Raw genomic sequence first — 19,750 nt, 5'->3', positions numbered from 1 at the left:
TGAAGGAATTTGTAGAAATCCCGGTTAGTAAGATTAAGCCTATTTTCAAGGTTGAGAATGGCAGTGGGGATGTGTTTTCGAAAATGTCTTGTACAAGGTTAATGCCTTTGCATGACCAGTCTGGCCAGTAAAATGAAGAACCATCAATTTTGAATGCTTTTTTATACCATAGAGAAGATAAGTGGGTACGTTTTATTTTGATCTCGAGTTGAGAGTCTAGACGAAGGATGGCTCTTTTGGTGTTTTGTATGATGTTTTTGGAATGTAGTAGGTGGTAGGTATCCATCGTAACTATTGCGGTGAGTGGGATATTGTGTATGAGGGACTTTTCTATCATCACCCTGGGTGGAATGTATGATGGGTTGTCAAAAAACCAGTTTGCGCCCTGTTTGCATAGAAAGGCTGTTTGATAGTTTCTGAAAATGGGTAGAGAGATGCCCCCATTGTTTTTGGACAGGTTGAGCTTTTTCATAGAGATCCTGGGCTTCTTTCCCTGCCATAAAAATTTGCTGAATGTTTTATCTGTGTTTTTAAGGAATTCTTCTGAAAGGGTCATTGATAGCATGCTGATGAGATAATTGACAAGTGGAGTTAGCATCATTTTTATGGTCTCTGCTCTACCTCACCATGACAAAACTTTTGGAGACCATTGATCTAGGAGAGAGTTTATTTTGTTGGTTAATACTTTTTCGTTAGTGTATAGACTAGTGATTACATTATTTGTGAATTCAAGCCCTAGATACTTGATTGCTCCTGGTTGCCAGGCTAGTCCTGACGAACCTAGGATATTTTTATCATCGTAGCGGTTGAGAAGTTTTACCTCAGATTTATCCTTATTAAGGGAGTATCCGGAGATTTCTGAGAAGTATTATATGGTATTCATGAGCGCTGTAATTGCAGATGAGGCATCTTGTGAGACAATTAATATGTCATCTGCGTAAGCAGTGAGTTTTACATTGCAGTCACCAAAAAAGATACCAGTAATAGCCTTACTCTCCCTCATATGTTGGAGAAAAGGTTCCAAAGCAAGAAGGAATAGAGGGGGGAAAGGGGCAGCCCTGTCTTGTTCCCTGGTTTAGGTTGAAGGAGGGGGAGGTTATGCCACCTGCTCTGACATTAGTGGTAGGGTTGTGGTAAAGAGCCATTATAATTTTTATCAGATTGTCAGCCAAATTAAATTTTTCTAGCACCACCTTTAGATATCTCCAATCCACCTTGTCAAATGTTTTTTCAGCTTCCAGTGTGATGGCCACAGTGGGGGAGTCAAGGAGACTAGCTTTTTCAATTGTATGACATAGGAGACGCATATTGTCGCTAGAGAGCCTGTGTTTTAAGAAACCGACCTGAGATGGATGTATCAGTTTTGATATGTGTTGTTGTAATCTATATGACAGAATTGATGCATAGATTTTGCAATCGAGATTTATTAGGGAAAACGGTCTGTAATTTTTATGCAGGAGGGGATCGTTGCCTTCTTTGGGAATGACAATTATGGTTGCTTAGTACCAGCGACTTGGCCAGTTTCTGAGAAGTGGTTCAATAACTTGAATAAACGTGACAGCAAAGATGGGGAGAATGTTTAAAAAAATTGCGTTGAGCCCGTCGGGCTTGGGGCTTTGCCTGACTTCAATTTATTGATCGCTAGTAATGCCTCCTTTTCTGTAATCGGGCCATTTATTGATAAGCTCTCCTGGTTTGATAGATTACGGAGAATGATATTGTTTAGATAGTCATGACATTCAGAAAATTTTACATTGGTATTCAGTTCGTATAAATCTTTGTAGAAGTCCATGAAAGTGTCTGCTATTTTTTGTGGGTTAGTGACAATATTTCCCGATTTTTCCTTGATGGCGCTAATAGCGAACTTCAGCATTTTAAATTTTAGATGGGAGGCGAGGGATTTGCCAGCTCTGTTGGACTCGCATAGCTTGATGCTCTTTTGTTTGTTGATCCATATCCCTGCCCTGGTACTAATGATTTTGTTGTATTCATATTTCCTGTTAAGGATTTTATTAAGAGTGTCATCCTCTTTGTTAGTGATATGTAGTTTCTCTAGAGCTGCAATTTCTTTCTCTAGTTTCACTAATTTAGAGTTCTTTATTTTGTTCATTCCCGTTCTGATTCTAATTATTTTCCCTCTTATTGTTGCTTTTAGGGCCTCCCACCGTTTTAGGTCTGACGTCTCCCTAACTTATTTTCCTCTAGGAAGTTAAAAATCGCCTTATTATTTACCTGGATATTGCTCTGATCCCCAATTATCTCATCATTAAAGCGCCAGTTCAATTGTTTTTTCGGAGGTGAGGGGTCAGAGATAGAAAGTGTGATGCACGAGTGGTCCGTAATCAGCCTGGGTTCGATATTAGTTTGATCTACCTTAAAGAGAGTATTGTTAGATATCAGGATATAGTCTATACGTGAGTACGTCTTGTGGGAGAAGGAGTAAAATGTATATTCTCTTTCTGTTGGATTTTGGATTCTCCAGGCGTCGCACAGGTTAAATTTCGTGCAAATTTTCTTTTGGATTTTATGTGATTTATATGAGACAAATGGAAATCTGTAGTTTTCGTCTAGGTGAGCGTCAATAGGTAGGTTGAGATCGCCAGCTAGGATAATAGTGGCTGTGTCTGAGATTTTTTCTAGTTGTGAGTAGAGATCGTCCCAGAAGGATGGGTCATCTTTGGTAGGTGCGTGAATATTAAATACAAGAAATTCGGTCTTGTCTTTAGCAAGTTTCGAGATGATCCACCTGTCCTGCGAGTCGGTGGATTTCAAAAGTAAATTGATTTTGGATTTTCTGGAAATGAGTGTTAGAACCCCATTTTTCTTCCCCGCTGCGGCGGAGCCGGCATAGTTCGACGAGTGACTGCCTGTGAAACTCTCCGATAGTGAGTTATCCAATTTTGTCTCTTATAGAAGAATTATTATCTCCTTGTATATTGTTTGATTCAATAGTGTATCAGCCATTTGTGGAAAATTTATTGTGGTTCTAGCTGACTCTCCTATAGTGCTGTGTTACTGGTTGGCAGTTTGATGAGGGCCAGTTGGTAGAGGGTAGTGGTGCAGGTATTGTCAAGGAGCACCTCGCCTCCGAGAATAGGCATTTATGTTTGCATCTTGAAATCTGGTTTACTAGAGGCATTTTTTTACGTCATACATTTAACAGTGTACATATGCTTGTATGTGTGACATATTTATTGTGCATTCCTTTGGCCAAATAAGTGTGATTATTTGCCCTTGAGATTCACGTGGCATGCTTTCAATGACAGTTTACTCCATAGTAAATACTTTTGTTTTTGATTTTTGACTCTTGCCTGTGCAGGTTGTGTGATTGGTCCCGAAGTCGGGTGTTTCTACTGTTGCTCCATTGATCTACGATTTGACTTTTTACTTTCTCTGGTCGTGCTATTTTCTGGCGCTTTGGTGAGAGTGAGATCCTTTGGCATCTACTGTAGCGGCCTATTGTGGTGTTTGACTTATTTCAAGGGTGGGTGAAGGTGAATGTGCTGATGTAGTAGTTCCGGGTGGATGTTTTGTGAGCTGGGATTCACATGCACTTTCGTAGGTGTGCTCGTCCAGACAGTCCCTCTCAGCTGCTACCCTATTTACACGTTATTGGCAAGTTGTATGGTCAGAAGAATATTCCCCAGAAGCAGCGGATGTGGCCAAGCATATAGGGCAGGTTACTATTGCCTGGACCTTTCAGAAAGGGCATTTTTGAATCGCCATTACTTGTAAGCTGCGGTAGAAACTAATCATATTATTCTGCATTCCAATTGATGGCTTTCAGAATCGACCCATTTATCTGCTAAGATGCACTAGCCAGGTTAGTTCGAATTTCCACCCTTGTATTTTCTCTTGCTCTGGAGAATTTGGTACATCTATTTATACTGATGGATGGCTACAGAGTACATGGGAACAAGAAGCAATCACGCATGCAGGCAGGACATATTTTGTTCTGATTCCTTAATGCTCCATTTTGAAGACAAGTGAGACGGAAATCCTTTTTTCGATATGATAACAAGCGTAGTTGGCATACCTCTTTTTTATAATTACACAGCTTTGCTGGTTGTGCTGAATGTCCTCTAAAGTCCTTGCCATCTGGATGGGAGTCATTGCTACTATGGCAGAAGAATTCCATCGTTATTATCGATGGTTACCTTTTCTAACCTGCGCTGTGGCAATAGGCAATCTGCATGCATAAAATAAAGAGATATGTTTTAATTTCTCTTTATTGAGGTTTTAGTACAAACATCATGGCACTATTAAATCCCATCAGTATGCTGTTTCTTAGGCGTAACAGATGGCGTTGTAATCAAGAGAACATATATAGTTATATTGTAGAACATTTTATTAATATTCAAAAGGAGAACTGAAATAAAAACAGACCATTACCATTTCCAGACCATGACAGTGTATTTAGAGTTATGACACTGGGTCATTAATGCCTGAAATATCCTTCACCAGAGGGTTGCTTATGATTATCCTTTGGTCATACATTTGCCGTATCTAGGTATCGTCCACTCCGTTCATGCAGACTAATTATCGCAGACTACTAATCCAGTGTGCACACAAAACTTAATGGGCAAATTTACAAGCCCCTTGCGTCATTTTTGCTCCTCTGTTGCGTCACTTTTTGTGATGTAGCGGCGGTGTAAAAATGCTGCCCATTTTACAACGTGATGCATCTAGGGAGATCATCAGGTATAATGTATGCAGGGTGGGCATTCACACACAAACATCCTTGCAGAAGTGGCGCAGTGAAATCACTGTGCCACTTCTAGAAAGCCACTGCGTCAAAATCTTACGCCTGCTTGGAGCAGGCATGAGGAGTGATGCAGCACAATGAGTATAGGCATACTCATGCATTGCTGGAGTTGTGTCATGCTTGCAACATGACTCCAGCAATGTGTGACTTTTGCGCCAACAGAGCGTTGGAATTTCTGACGCATCTGTCAATCCTTGCGACATGGTGCGTCGTATTGTAAATGCGGCGCATCCATGGTGGGGCAAGGATTTCCCAGGGTGGCGCAGGTAAAGTGACGCATCTCTACAGATGCGTCACTTTCTTGTAAATCTGCCCGCAATTTATCATATTAGATTATATGGCACTTAGAGAGGTCCGAGCAGCTTCACCAGCAATTAGGCTACGATTGTGTATAATGCTAATGTTGTGTTTTATGTGTCTTTACCCTTATCACCAACAATTTAGGGGCCGATTCCGATCCGGGTCAGAAGGGCACTGAACGCGAACCGGCCGGAAAAACTACGAGCTGTACGCGTGTTTTCCGCCTAACTCGTACAGCTGTACGAGCGAGCAAGTACGATGCGAGCTACATGAAATTCACCGACTGAGTTGTTTCCGGGTCCGAACCGCTCCATACGTCTCGGTCGTAAGCTAACCGTGGCATGCAATGGATGCGATTCACGACCGAGCCAGTCTGATGCACGCGTTGGACAGCCTGTGCGAGCCTGAGTGTCCGGCTCGCAAATCGTCTGGGTGGTCACCTTTGGGGTGACCCCCTGTCACCCGCAGCCCTACAACTCGGACACAGGGGGAGACCCAAGGGTCCCCACAACCCAGGCAATTACAGTGCGGATGGCAATGACGCGTAACCACTGAAGGGGGCGCCCTTGTGCGAGACGTACCCATTCAGTCAATGGGAGCCCATATACGCGTCGTACGACTGGCTCCCATTGACTTCTATGGGAGTCCGACCAAACCGAGTCCGGCAGCATACGGCTGCATCGTACTCGCTCGGTCAGACTGCAGGACTCCAGCACGGTCGGAAAACAATCCGGATCCGGCTCAGTCAGAGTGCTTTACGACCCAGATCGGAATCGGCACCATAGTGTCCCAATCAGCATAGGTTGTCAGTATTTTTTCCTATACTTTAATATGCATAGATCTCCATCCCAATGGCAGAGTCTCTCTATGATTAAGTATAAGGAAAACTAACAAAATGATTTAGCTGGAAAATAAATATCAAACGTATTTGTATATTAAATATTAACGTAAACTAATTGTATTTATTTATATTAAGTGTAGTCCAAAATACATTAAAAATGCTTGGGCATATTAACTTAATTTTGAAATAAATATTGAATTAATTGAAACAAGTTAATTCAAAATTATTAAGTGTAAATTAAAAATAAATTGCCATTTAAGGAAAAAAAGTAATTTTGTACTATGCATTAATAAATATTAAAAATGATGTATAGAGCTATTAAAAATGCCTTTAGTCATAATTTGACAAATGAAATATTATATTATTTTCTAATCCAAAACGGAATGTTTTAATATTGATATTACCTATGTAATATTTGTTATATATTTGTCTAATATTAATACATATTTATTTATATTTTGAGCTATTTAAAATGATTTTATTTAATGTATTTTAACATTCTCTCCTATGGAGTTTTATTTTAATTTCCACCCTGTATTATTTTCGAGAGGAGTGTATTGCAGAACCAGTGGTTGGCCATGTGAGTGCTGGACTATTGTGTATACCCAAAAGTAGTAAACTTTCTCAAAAGTGTAAATTGCTTCAAAGTGCAAGGTACAGTTGTGGATCTTGACTGAATGATCATTACTACAATACTCTTCCATAGGAATCAATGGAGGGAGGGACTTTAAATAGAATCCAATAAGAAATAATGTTTAATTAAATTACATTATTTTAAACAGTTAAAAACGTTATATAGAGTTAAATAAAATATATACAAAAGCACATCTGTTATTTTTTTAAACTATTTAACAACTATTTTTAATGCAAAAATTAATATCACATTTTTTCAATATAATTAAATTATTGGAATGAATGCTATACATCTCATTTAATAGGTACTGAAGCATGGTATTATTTTTTCTTCATGGGAATTCAGTGTTAAATTTAAACACCCTAAAATATTTATATTAACTGCAATATATGTAAATTAATGTAATAATTTATTTACAATAAAGGTATTAGTGTTTCAGCATTTTTTCTTTTGCTCTATCCATAATAAAAAGAAATGCACTTTTTTATTATTTCCATAAAAAATGTAAAGAATTTTTTTGAGTTAAACAAACCTTATCACATTTCTCTACAAATTACCACAGGGACACTCCAGAGACAAAGCGGCGATCTCCATAGTGCACTCTCAGGGCCCGATTCACAGAACTAACTTAAGACAAAATCCTAAACTTACTACCATTTTGGTGTTCACAGAAGGCACTTACTCATTTTGGTATTCACAGAAGGCACTTACTCATTTCGGTATTCACAGAAGTTATGAGTCCTAACTTTAGGACTCCTAAATGCCTTCTGTGAATACCGAAAGTCTTAAAATTAGGATTTTTCTCAGTTTAGTAGTAGTATAGTTAGGACTTCTAACTTTAGGACTCCTAAATGCCTTCTGTGAATACAGAAAGTCTTAAAATTAGGATATTTCTCAATTTAGTAGTAGTAAAGTTAGGACTCCTAACTTTAGGACTCCTAAATGCCTTCTGTGAATACCGAAAGCCTTAAAATTAGGATTTTTCTCAGTTTAGTAGTAGTAAAGTTAGGAGTCCTAACTTTAGGACTCCTAAACTGAGAAAAATCCTAATTTTAAGACTTTCGGTATTCACAGAAGGCATTTAGGAGTCCTAAAGTTAGGACTCCTAACTTCTGTGAATACCGAAATGAGTAAGTGTCTTCTGTGAATACCAAAATGAGTAAGTGCCTTCTGTGAATACGAAAATGGTAGTAAGTTTAGGATTTTGTCTTAAGTTAGATCTGTGAATCGGGCCCTATGTGTACCAAGTATGTTTGTTGCAGATTTATATAAATCTGCAACAAACATACTCGTGAGGGTATCCAGGCGCTGTCCATGTGTACAGGGAGATTAAGTGAATCACAGGATGTTGCGTCAACACTGATACTCGAACCTGGATCCCCAGTTCTGACCGCTGTGCCACATCCTCTCCCTTCCGCCACATGGTTTCCCGCTCCATAGCGCATCCAAAGAACATAGCACCACCCTGGGTCAAAGAAGGGGTTGGGAGAGAAACAGACCCGTTGGTAATGAGGCACAGCACATCGCATGAATTTTCAACACGTTGCTGAATATTCTGGTTTCAATATTAAAAAGCATACAACATATTATAAACAGATCTGTAATAAACATAAATCCCTCCAAGACCCAAAATTATTATAGTGCTTGCTTGTGTAGTGGAAGCATTATGACTAGTCCCCAAGCTACCAAGACATTTTTTGTGAACTGAAAGGGTAGGGTGCATTTGTCAAGCAGGACACCTCAAAATGGCGACATGCTTGCTTTCAAATATACACTTTTCTTTTGTAGAATACAGATAATTAGACCTGTGGTGTTCCAATACTGCTCATCGGTCCCTCCACCAAATTTTGATGCAGCCAGTTAGACCACATCAGTCGAGTAAAAAAACTACCACATCCGACAGGATCAAGGATTCCATCAGGGCGGCAGTCAGAATCCTGTCCCTACAATGGAGATGGTGCCTGCGCAGGCACCGCCATAGGGATTAGGATGTCCCTTTCCGAATGCCTTTTCACGGTGGTCTTACCACAATGAAAAGGCAGCCAGAAATGGTCTTTGGGAGCCCCAAGCAAGGCCCCATCTCCCGTGGGCCACAGCTAAGTGCCCTGGAGGCACTTTTAGTGCACCCCCACATATCCATGCACTTTGTTTCAGGCACAACATGGTGCCTGGCTCCCAGTGTATTGATGTTCACAAAGTGCTTTATTGTACTGCAACTTGTGCTGCAGCCCTTTTCCTGGGCGCAGCACAAGCCGCAGTACAAAAAAGCGCTTTCCGACTGCTGTGCTTGCGGTCATATTTTAATAGGGCAGGTGGGACCAATGACTCAATGTAAGAAGGTCTCCTGCCCAATACAATGGCCGTCGACGGCCTGACCGACCGCAATCATTATCAGGGCCTTAATGTTCCTCAAGATGTTGACAATGAAGTTTAGTGAATATAAAAACAAATATCATTACTGAAATGTTGGAAAGCCACTGGGGCATTGCGCAAGCCAAAGAGCAACAATAAATACTCAAAATAGTAATAACCATTCTTAAAGGTGGTTTTCAATTCATCTCCCTCTCAGGTGCATATTATATGCTCCTCTCAAATGTAGCTTGGTAAGAATCATGGCCCCCTGTAGTAGGTCTAGCAAAACAAAAAATTAAAGGCAATGGATATTGATTTCTGGTCTTTTTAAGTGTGTTGCAGGAAGCAACTCACTTATAAAGAAGAAAAAAAGGAGAAATAAAGATATTTCTCTTCGGTAAGCCTCTATCAGGAACGTGTAGCATGTTGATGCATTCTCAGGTTTACCTGTGCTCGTAAATCTGGGAGTTGCCAAAAAATACATCTGTGAATGCGTGGGAACACCCACTCTCTACCCATGTAATGGTTCCAAGAGCAGAGTAATACAAGGCAATAAAAGGCAGCAACTTGCACTGCCTTGCACTACTCCATATTTACCAAGCTACTCATGGTCCTGCAAGGTAGTAAATCTGGCTTAAAGATTGTGTTGCCCTTGTGGCATCCTGGGTGGCACGTGGGCATATCAATCATTTGATAAATCTGGGCACACAATGGTCCCCTCAACTGCATAGATCAGTTTGTACTCATTTGTAAAGCAAAGAAGGCATTCCAAGTGGTCAGTTCCCTTTTTCTCATTATAAGAGTCATCACATAGCAATGTAGGTTGCCATTGGCAGATGTAGGGTAAATTGCTCCTTCATTCTTCTATTGTATTAATAGTGTATCCGACACCCACATCACTGCCTTCTTCCTTGGGTAAAACATTGATATTTCACTCATGCTTTAGTTTTGTCGTCGGTTTCCAGCTTGATCTTCATTGAATGGCCAAACTCCTGCATTGAAATCATCCATCACAAGGAGACAAATATGATACTCTTTGTTGCTCCTCTTGGCTACAGTCCCAGGCAGCAACTGGAGTCTGGGTTGGGGGAGGGGTCAGTCTCACCTCAATACAGGTAAGATTACTGAATAAATAAAATATTGCGCATTCAACAGCACATTGATGCATATAATTTACGTGGGCTCAGTCCCACACCCAAAAAAAAAATATTTTCAAATATGTATACATTTGAATAATGTTAAAGTGTTTGTTGAAATACATAATTTCTAAATGTGGAATGTGAGGCAGAAACAACATCATCCTTGGCACCTTTGAAGAGGTAGGAGTGTAGCATCACTAGCGGAGACAAATTAAAGAAAGGAGACAAGAAAATTGAGTGTTATGATTGGAGACAACGCTTGAAAACAGCTAGAAGATAGCAGTTAAATGTCCATTTGCATTTCAATTGTCTTTTCTAGAATTTTCATTAATGCCACATAAGGTTACCCACATAAGGTTACCATGCCCGCCTGGCATTCTCCTTCATCCATCCTATTACCGCCTCTCTATTATTTACTGAATTTCACTAACTATCAAAGAAAATCGATTTTCCATGTGAAGAAGATTATCACTATTAATGTATTCCCTTTTCCACCCATTCCCACCCCAAAGTGTGTTGCTTTCATGAATTAACAAAGCATGTGGAGGTAGACCTCATTCAGTCAGTCAGTAAAAATACTTTTATTAGGCAATAAACAAATGAAAAGAAAACACAGCAGTGATAAACTGCATTAAAAATACTTAGAAAGAAGTATGCAGTGCAGTGTGCAAAAATGCATAAATATTGTTCCTTTGGCCTAAAATGTTTTAACATAAGTAAAAGTTTAAAAACACAATTGCTATTTAATGAAATATCAATTCAAACTTAGTTTTCCACAAGATCACTAAATAATCAGTTTAAGATCCACAGTAAAAGCAGTACCACAAGAAACTACTTAAAAAGAAAGCTAACATAGCCTACATTATCTTAATTTTTCTTATCCTCAGTACTTGCCGCACATAGCTAATAACTGCATGGCACATAAACTGTGATTCAAGGTGCTGTGAAGATTGAAGGATGAGCCTAAAGGATCCCAACTGTTCCCATGAATTGTTGTTAATTTCATTAGGCAAGTGGAACAAATTAGGAACGTTAAGATCAGTAAGCGTTCTTTTAATATAAGCTAACCAGGGGATAGAATCCATGTGATCTTGTTTGGCACAATCTTCAAGAACATTTTGGGAAAATCTGGCCTGAGTAGAATGCCATATATTTAACCATAATAGGAGGGGCGCAATCTTAACGATATCTTCCATAAAGAGCAGGTCAACTTTTGTGTGAGAGATAATTTGTTGTCTATATCTTGCAAACACTCCAAGTCAATGTAGCCTCAAATGCCTGCCCCATAGGTACCGAAAGAAAGGCATTTGCTTTTATACAGAATAATCAGTTCTTTGATAAGCGTATGACAAAGTTTTCTGGCAAATTTAGAAATTGCATCCACTATCCCTACAAATGTATTAGAACTTTGGTTCAAAATTATTAGAGCTGGCATCGTTGGTGTGGGTTTCCCCTGTATTTTTTCCTTTGCCTCCTGTGTTTTTACTGTGTGTTGGACTTCTTTTTTGCTGGTATAGATGATTTGGGCACTTTGCCACTGCTGTTCAGTGCCAAAGTGCAAGTGCTCCCTCTGCAAATTGTTGTCATGGATTAGTGTTTCCATAATTGGTCTATTTTATTTACCACTAAGCCCATAGTACAGTGGACTGTGTGTGCCCAGGGCATGCAGCACTGGTTATGTCACCCACACCAGCAGCCTTGCAAAAGAGTCTAAGACCTTTGGGCTAAAGGCCTGCATTAGTGGTGACATCTATATCCTGTGCAGTGTATGTGAGGCATGGCAAACAGGGCAGCATGCCATGCCAACTCTACAGATTTCTCTGCACCAAGACATGCAGCCTGCAATGCCAGAGGGCATTTCCTTGGTGAGGGGTGGCTGGCACAACAGTGCTGCAGCCCCAGAGGACCGTCTTCAGTACCCATACCCTCTGTACCAGGGGTACCATTTATTAGGGATTTACAGGGTAAATAATGTTGTGCCAATCGTGGTACAGTTTTTGGAAAAAAAATCTGGCACTGGAAATCTGGTTAGCTGGGATCCATTACACTTACAGTTCAAAATTACAGCAAACATCAGGCAAAAAGCGGGGCTAACCATATCAAAGGAGGGACTTTCCTACATATATGACATTCTATTTTATAATATAACAAGGAACATGGGTCCTGTGGACAATGCATATGATATTTGGTAATAATTAAGCTTAATGGTAATATTCATGGAACGGAATTATACACAACAAGGAAATCAATTACATTTGCTGTTTAAGCAAAAAATTACTATAATGTTATAAAGTTATTGAGGAAAGGTGCTTGGTGTCCCAAGTGAGCTTAGAACCTACATATCAAAAGTGATAATTTGTGACATACAATTTGGTTTCATAATGTACAAAAAACGACCCTAAAATGAGTATACGATAATTATTAGCAGCCTTCTAAAACATTAGTAGGGACTGAAAAGTGGTTTGTTTTGAGTGCATGTCTCAAAACAAACAACTTTTCAGTACCTACTAATGTGATTTCCTTGCTTTGTATAAATCTTTTTCTCTTTTCAACATACTTTTACCAATGAATGTTGCCATTGAGCATAACTATTACCAAATATCCTATGCATTGTCAACAGGAACCACCATCTGGAGGATTAGGTAGATTTTTGAATGTCAAAAAACTATCTGCCTTTGCTGATTGAAATATTTCTTCAAATTGTGTGAGGATCCCTGATGATTTCTGCAACAGAGAAGGGCCAGCCCTTCTTTATCAAATGTTGTTCTTCGCAACACAGAAGCAAGTCCCACTGCTTCTGTGTCTGCCTCTCACGCCTTCAGTTTCTAACAGTTGTGTGGTCACCTGCTCTCCTCTGCAAATCCAAACAATTACATTTTTCCATCAGGCTTCCCTTGTAATCTCACTCCTCCCAATTGAAAACTGCCAACCACTTGCCCCGTACTCTGGTTTATTATTACTCTTCATGTGGATAGAACAATGGGGCACTGCTGTGCTGGAGTCCAGATTTTTTTCAGTGCTTACTTGCTTTTATTCCTAGGTCAGGAGACTCTCAAGTCACTCTTCTTCCTGAGTTGACCATCAGTTGTGCTCCGCAGTGGCATTTCTTTATTGTGCCTCTCATTCAGGAATCTTCTTTACTGTGCATCCAATCTGGGTCTCATCATTGTTTAGTTGGTTCACTTAGGCAACCTGTCTTCTCCTTTGCTGGCTATTAGCACTCCTGCCTTTCCATCCTGCTTGCCATTGCTCAGTCAAAAATGGTCCTTCTTCCACCATTCGCAGAGCAGGTTGATGGGTCACAGAGCACTAGGCGTAGGGCCTGGCTGCAGAGCAGCCCTGTTGCCAACACCCACAGTGTGGATGTTTGCCCTGACCATAGGCCAGGTCTGTGGCTAATCACCCCAAAATATGGCCATGTATCACAGCATGGAAAAAACTAAGAGTGTGTGAAATTCTCATAATTAGTTTTTGCTAAATTATGCACCATTTTGGAAAACTGAAGTGACAATACATTCAATTACACAAAAGGTAAAACTGTCATTTTGCGCACTAAACTTCATCCATTCCATTCTAATTTTGGACCAGAGGATATAATTTTGTGCTTAAAAACTATTGAATCAACACAAAGATGGGGGGGACCGAGGAGCGGGTTATGGTCCAGTGTGAGAAGGGACACCACACAAAGGAGAAAGAGCAAGTCTTGTCCCCTGTTGCCCTCACACACCCCGAAGGTGTCATGCTTCCTCATCAGGCATTTGCTACTCGTCGGGCCCGGCGCTGCAATGCCCTACGGGTCCCCCGAAGGGTCAGTTTAGCGGAGATCTTTTTGGGGAAATGCTGGATGATGCATGTGGATGTGTGGGGTGGAGGTCCCTAAAAGAGGGCGTGCAAGATAAGTAACATTTAATCCGGGGTTGCTAAATCAAAAAGCTAGAGCAGGGATTATGCCCAAATAAAATATATTAGAACGCCTCGGATAAGAAATTACCCTAACGGGCATGCTATGCCTGTCGTAGACCAACATGTTTCACGTCCCTATTGCCACTAGGGTCGTTGGCACTTCTTCAGGATCAAAAAGCAGGTGTAGTTAAGTGCAGGTGAGGTGATTAATTAAAAGTAAATACCCTCATAGTCAGTCAGGGCGAGCCACCATACTGTTTCCCAAACATGGTGGCAGGAAATTGTAAAAGCTCCTGATGAGTAACCTAGGAAAGAAACACAAAATAGAGGACATACAGTATGAGCATCAGTACAACGTGGTGCATCAAAACGTGCCACAATCGTGTGCACGACCTGCCACAATCAAAAGACACACAAGACCAAAAAATAGGGAATACCAAATATAACCGTGGTGCCACCATGACCCCTACCCAGACTCAAGCCCATGTATACCTGCCCGTGAATACTAAATTCACAATGTGGTCAATCTGAAAGGCACCCTCCATATCAAATGGGGGACCAGCGTGTCCATATAGTTAACAAAACCCTTCGTCATGATCCATACACACACAGGACATGTTGAGTATGGATAACAAGACTCAAACGGTTAATCAAGTTAGTGGACTTTGCATACATGCTAAGTAACTACGCATGCACGTGAAGACAGCAGTTTCCAAAGAATGGCCTTACCCAACACTATCGGGAAAAATACTCCTCTGGCCAATGACGCGGGACACCCGCTCCTTCTTGGACTATAAAGGAGAGCAAAGTGGGCAAAGGAAATAATTAAAAAGCAAATAAAAAAATAACAAATCGAACGGGACCCGTAAAATCCGGGAGCTGTATATGGGGCAAGCACTCATAACTCGAAGTGCTCGTTCACAGAAAACTGCCCTTACAGTACTCACAATCCTCTATGGGTGCGGGATACAAAGAACCTGCCCCGTCCTCACGTCTGCCAGGGAGAAGCACTAAAAACGGACCACGGGTTTAAATACTATCAGTAAAGGAGCCTTCTTCCGGGGCATTCGTACCTCCTGAATGACACCGCGACTGCGCGATGGATCAGTTTCAGACGCATATGCATCTCAGGGGAGAACTACTAACCCGCGCATGCGCACCAGTCTTGTAACGGAGGACAATATTCTAAAAAAGCTCTACTCCACTACAGCCAATATTATATTATTAATTGACACCAGCTCGGAATGTACGAACCACCAGCTCTATTCCTACAGGTAGAGAATACCCACTGTATTCTACGTAATATCACTGAATATCCAGGATGGAGGCTTGTAATCACAAGGCACACAATGTGCACTGAAAACTGCTGATTTTAGTCATATATAATGTCAATCATGACACCAGGTGATCAAAAGCCACATAGAAAAAAAGGGGGGGGGGTGTTTCAGAAGCTACAACCCAACCCAACATCATCCCACCTTAAGGGAATAAAGGCCAAGCATAACTAAGGCCCCCAAGAAGGGTAGCAGTATAACACCAGGTTGGGGGGTGGTGGTAGTGCAGTCTTGTGTGTGAAAAGAAAAGGAAATAGAAGGGATAGAAAATAATAAAGTCCCCCGGCTGAACCGCCATACTACTACTGAATCAGCAAAAGAAGGGGGGGACCGAGGAGCGGGTTATGGTCCAGTGTCCGTGCTCCTCCAACATGATACTTAAACCAACAGGGGACACTGTTCCTAAGGAAGGGTGCTAAATAGCCCCTACCAGAAAGCAAGAAAAAAGAAATAAAGAAAAAAGACCTAGGTGTGAGAAGAGACCCCACACAAAGGAGAAAGAGCAAGTCTTTTCCCCTGTTGCCCTCACATACCCCGAAAGGTGTCATGCTTCATCATCGGCATTTGCTGCTCATCGTGCCTGGCGCTGCACTGCCCTACGGGTCCCCCGAAGGGTCACTTTAGCATAAATCTTTTTGGGGAAATGCCAGATGGTGCATGTGGGTGTGTGGGGTGGGGGTCCCTAAAAGAGGGTAAAACAAAGTGCGTGCAAGATAAGTAAAATTTAATCCGGGGTTGCTAAATCAAAAAGCTAGAGCAGGGATTATGCCCAAATAAAATATATTAGAACCACTCGGGTAAGAAATTACCCCCAAAAGGCATGCTATGCCTGTTGTAGGCCAACATGTTTCACGCCCCAATTGTCACCAGGGTCGTTGCCGCTTCTTCAGGATTAAAAAGCAGGTGTAGTGAAGTGCACGTGAGGTGAATAATTAAAAGCAAATACCCTCATAGTCAGTCAGGGTGAGCCACCTTACTGTTTCCCAAACAGGGTGGCAAGAACTTGTAAAAGCTCCTGATGAGTAACCTAGGAAAGAAACACAAAATAGAGGACATACAGTATGAGCGTCAGTATAACTTGGTGCATCAAAACGTGCCACAATCGTGTGCACGACCTGTCACAATCAAAAGACACACAAGACCAAAAAATAGGGAATACCAAATATAACCCTGGTGTCACCAAGACCCCCACCCAGACTCAGGCCCATGTATACCTGCCCGTGAATTCTAAATTCACAATGTGGTCAATCTGAAAGGCACCCTCCATATCAAATGGGGAACCAGGGTGTCCATATAGTTAACAATACCCTTTTTCATGATCCATAGACACACAGGACATTTTAAGTATGGATATCAAGCCTCAAACGGTTAATCAAGTTAGGGGACTTCGCATGCATGCTAAGTAACTACACATGCACATGAAGACAGCTGTTTCCAAAGAAAGGCCTTACCTGACACTATTAGGAAAAAAACTCCTCTGGCCAACGCCGCGGGACACCCGCTCCTTCTTGGACTATAAAGGAGAGCAATGGGGGGAAAGGAAATAATTAAAAAGCAATTATAAAACAGAATGGAACCCGTAAAATCCGGGAGCTCTATACGGGCCGAGCACTCATAACTCGAAGTGCCCGTTCACAGAAAACTGCCCCTACAGTACTCACGGTCCTCTATGGGTGTGGGATACAAAGAACCTGCCCGTCCTCACGTCTGCCAGGGAGAAGCACTAAAAATGGACCTCAGGTTTAAATACTATCAGTGGAGGACCCTTCTTCCGGGGCGTTCATACCTCCTGACCGACACCGCGACTGTGCGAAGGATCAGCTTCAGATGCATATGCGTCTTAGGGGAGAACTACTCACCCGCGCATGCGCATCAGTCTAGTAACGGAGGACAGTATTCTAAAAAAGCTCTTCTCCACTACGCCGATCTTATATTATTAACTAACATCAGCCTGGAATGTGCGAACCACCAGCTCTAGTCCTACAGGTAGAGAATACCCACTGTATTCTAGGTAATATCATGGAATATCCGCCGGGATGGAGGCTAGTAATCACAAGGCACACAACATCACTCAAAACTGCTGATTTTAATCATATATAATGTCAATCATGACACCAGGTGATCAAAAAGTCACATAGGAAACAGGGGGGGTTGGTTCAGAAGCTACAACGCAACCCAACATCATCCCACCTTAAGGGATTAAAGGTCAAGCATAACATAGGCCCCCAAGAAGGGTTGCAGGCTAACACCAGGTTGGGGGGTGGTGGCAGTGCAGTCTTGTGTGTGAAAAGAAAAGGAAACAGAAGGGATAGAACCTCACACCTAGGTCTTTTTTCTTTTTTTTTCTTGCTTTCTGGTATGGGCTATTTAGCACCCTTCCTTAGGAACAGTGTCCCCTTGAAAACTATTGCACACAATTTCCAACTGCCCACATTTACTTATAAAGACAGGTAACATACAGTTAATGTTACAAATTAAAACTGAAAGTTACTGAAAATTGCAGTCCATTCAAACCATAACTCGCATAACTGCCATATAAACCATAACTCATCCACCAAATGCAATGATTGTGAAATTAAATATGTAAATTAAAGTAACAACACCTAAGAGTACAAAATAATAAAAATCAACCCATACACAAAACACTAAACTACATTCAAAGTTGCCACTTTCATAGTGTCACAGGTATGTGATATGTATTTTTGCATGAAGGAGTATTTACAACATTTTAACTGCATCTGTCACATCAAGGTTAAGGTCATGCACAGTGTATTTGGCAGGGCATACAAATCTAAGGATTAAGGAATATTTTACTACATTCTCTCTTATAGTGTGCATTAGCTTTTGTAATAAATGACAACAATTATTTCTACTGATAATTCAACAACATAGAAATACATTCAGCTAAGATTTGATGTGTTGCTATTTATATTGCTTCTGGGCTATTTGTCTCTAGGTCAATAATTAAAGCATTACATGTCTCCAAGATAAATCTATTTTATGCATGCTTCTTTTGATACCAGTTCAATAGTTTGTGTGTTAAAGTTGGGCATTGCTCATCTTTTTGTTTTCAATATTTTGCCCATTTTGTGTTCCTATTTGCAACACATGTGTGACATTAGTTACAATTAATTGATGAAATACTACTAATGATTCATCACAGTTGTCCACAAACTTGCAACCAGCTAAATCTTGGAAACGTTTTCATACCTTACAAATAATTACTTGTCCTGGATTTAAAAGTGAAATATGCTATTCCTATAATGTATTTGTGAACCATTAATTGACTATGTTATCTCACTCCAATAAATCATGTCCTACTCATTTCATACATGGTGCTACTTTCATTGTTACCCATTAGTCAATCAATGGAATTTAAACATTGTGCAATCATTCAATTTGGTAATCAAAATGTCAAAATTATGGTATGTTACCATTTTTTGATTTGGTTATAACTAAGGAGTCAGCCACAATATTTCCAGTCAGACACCAATAACGGGCCCTGCCATCACCACTAAAGCTTCCCAGACAATTGCTATTTGTTCATCTTTGTTCATATTTGATTAGGTTATCATATTAATTTATTTCAGTGAGAATCTCATAGGCACTCATAAGCATAGGTGCACAGTTCCACAGTTTTTTTTTCTCACTCTTCATCTATGATCATATCTGCCTGGTCCCTTGCTCTCTCATCTAATAGCTAACAGAAACCTGGTCATGGCCTCTAACTCCTTAAGATCTATCTCTACGGGTTTGGAGCCTGGGGGCCAAAATGGTTTTGCAATTACTTACCTACTGAGCCAATCAAAAAACGCATCTAAAAAGTTCAAACACAGACTCCTTAAATCACACCCTGAAACCTTCATCTCAGGTTCCTATTTCTGCCTAAGAAACGGTGTGACAATAACTGATCTGCACTTCTTTACGAGAAGATGTGCTAAATATAGGTCGGCATTTTATACACTGCTTTAAATCGCCACAGCCAAGAATACCCCTCATGGTATGCCAGGGTCTCTCCCATAGCCACTCCAGTCTTACGCCCTTACCCTGTTCATCCTAACCAGGACAATAATGCAAATCAGAAGATCCTTGCTCCTCCTCTTAACCAGGCATTCATATAGACCTAATAAGTCACCTCACATCCCCACATCGCCCCTACAGCTTTCTATCTGCTCCCCCCCTAGCCCACTCCCCCAGGATAGCTCCCATCCCTAAGTATCAGAATTTCGTTCACAATCAGTCTTTGAATCTAGACTCAATGAGATCGCACTTACCCTTCACTAGCTCAGGGCTGATGCTCTAAGCCTCTTTTGCCTCACCGCTGAGCTATCTGAGAATCAGAAATTTAGTGGACCCCCGAAGTCTGGGTACCTCAGCTACACTCTTGATTCTGATCCTCGCCCCTGGCCTTTTGCGTTTCTCTCACCCATTGTGACCCCCTCACTTTTGGCCCTCACAAACCACAGATGGGAAATCTCTCCC

Source organism: Triturus cristatus, chromosome 8 (assembly GCF_964204655.1).
Source record: "Triturus cristatus chromosome 8, aTriCri1.1, whole genome shotgun sequence".
Taxonomy (NCBI): domain Eukaryota; kingdom Metazoa; phylum Chordata; class Amphibia; order Caudata; family Salamandridae; genus Triturus; species Triturus cristatus.
This window is presented reverse-complemented; position numbering follows the sequence as displayed.